The sequence below is a fragment of the Nyctereutes procyonoides genome, unplaced genomic scaffold, assembly GCF_905146905.1.
Source record: "Nyctereutes procyonoides isolate TBG_1078 unplaced genomic scaffold, NYPRO_anot_genome, whole genome shotgun sequence".
NCBI lineage: Eukaryota > Metazoa > Chordata > Mammalia > Carnivora > Canidae > Nyctereutes > Nyctereutes procyonoides.
Window position 1 is genome coordinate 10,285,209 of NW_026575142.1, and position 2,160 is coordinate 10,287,368.

Consider the following 2,160-nt stretch of genomic DNA (forward strand, 5'->3'; position numbering starts at 1 on the left):
CCATTTTACTTCCATATTCTCCTTTCCTCCTTCTCTCCCTTCCTTTATTTTTTATTTTTTAAAAGACACATTTATGGGATCCCTGGGTGACTCAGTGGTTGAGCATCTGCCTTCAGCCCAGGGCCTGATCCTGGAGACCCTGAATCGAGTCCCACGTCAGGCTTCTGCATGGAGCCTGCTTCTCCCTCTGCTTGTCTCTCTCTCTCTCTCTCTCTCTCTCTCTCTCTCTCTCTGTCTCTCATGAATAAATAAATAAAATCTTAAAAAAAGACATTTATTCAGCGTCATGATCAGACTATTACATCTAGCAATCAACAGCATGGGTGCAAAAAAAAAAAACTACATTAAAACGCTTTGTTGGAATGCTTTACACTTTCCGCAGAACAAACTGAAATAACCTGATATACAATTAATCACAAATACAATCCTTGAGGTTTTTGCCCATACACATGAGTATTGTCTAAAACATGTCTTCTTTGTAGCAGCGAGGCCCTGCCACCACTGTGCTTGGCTGAGCTCACAAATCTGTTGTAACCTGTAGCTTCCCTGTCACTTCTCTGGCTCTCCTCTCCTGCTAAGTTTTGTTTCCTGGCAGTAATTATAACCTTCCGCCACTGCCATAGCTGCTCCTGCTGGAACTGCCACAGCCACCTTGGTTTCATGGTTTGGCAAAGTATTGGCCTCCACCAGCATAGGGGCCAGAGCTCCTGCCTCCAAAATTTCCTCCCTTCATGGGTCCAAAATTTGAGGATTGATTGTTGTAATTGCCAAAATCATTATAGCTTCCGCCACCTCCAAAGTTGCTTCCATCATTACCAAATCCGTTGTAGCCATCCCCACTGCCACCCTGTCCACCACCACCTCCACTGCCACCGAAGCCACCTCGACCACTGAAGGTCCCCCCCACGACCAAGGTTGTCATTCCCACCAAAACCACCTCCACGACCACCACCAAAGTTTCCAGAACCACTTTGGCCTCTTTGGCTGGACGAAGCACTAGGCATCTCTTGCTTCAATAGGGCTTTCCTTACTTCACAGTTGTGGCCATTCACAGGATGGTATTTTTGAATGACACTCTTGTCTACAGAGTCATGGTCATCAAATGTCACAAAAGCAAAACCTCTCTCTCTCTCTTTTTTTTTTTATTTTTTTAACTTTTATTTATTCATGATAGGCACACAGTGAGAGAGAGAGAGAGGCAGAGACACAGGCAGAGGGAGAAGCAGGCTCCATGCACTGGGAGCCCGACGTGGGATTCGATCCCGGGTCTCCAGGATCGCGCCCTGGGCCAAAGGCAGGCGCCAAACCGCTGAGCCACCCAGGGATCCCCTCTGTCTCTTTTTTTTTTTCTTTAAACCTCTCTTTTTTGCCACTGCCTCAGCCAGTCATGATCTCATTCACTTCAATTTTCCCAAACTTTTCAAAATAATCTCTTAGATGATGTTCTTCAGTGTCTTCTTTAATGCCACCAACAAAAATCTTTTTCACAGTTCAGTGGTCACCAGGTCTTTGAGAATCTTCTCTTGAGACAGCCCTCTTTGGTTCCACAACGCTTCCATTCACTTTTTGTTGCCTTGCATTCATGGCTGCATCCACCTCCAGCACGGTGGCATAGGTGACAAACCCAAAGGCTCTGGAGCTCTTGGCGTTTGGATCTCTCACTACCACAAAGTCCTTAAGCGTTCCCCATTGCTCAGGATGGCTCCTCAGACTCTCAATAGTTGTTTCAAAGTTCAAACCTCTGATGAAGAGCTTCCGCAGCTGCTCAGGCTCTTTGGGAGACTCTGACTTAGACATGACGGTGGTGGCAAGGGAGACTTTCACGATGCTTACTTGGTGGCGTCCAGGGGCAGAAAGGGTCTCCCTTCCTTGTATTCTCTTTCCATGTTTATTCTCACTAAACAAACACTGACCGACTGATCATCTGCCATGTGCTAGCCACAGTGCTGAGTGCTGAAGGTATAATGGTGAATAAAACCCACTTGGTCCCTGCCTTCTTGGAGCTGATGCCACAGACTTCCTTTCTCTTGCATTGTGTGACGTTGCACAGGACAGCGTTGGCGGTGTAGTATTTTTCTATGTTCTATTTTCAGGCATACAAGGAATTGCTTTTTTTAAACAGCAGATCATATTAATATGCTAATACTTTAGTAAAATCTT

At 45.8% G+C, this 2,160-nt stretch overlaps 1 pseudogene; it reads right to left on the minus strand.

Annotated features, from left to right (window-relative positions):
- Positions 1-598: 598 nt before the first annotated feature.
- LOC129498808 (heterogeneous nuclear ribonucleoprotein A1-like) lies at positions 599-1,797 on the minus strand (annotated as a pseudogene).
- Positions 1,798-2,160: the final 363 nt, after the last annotated feature.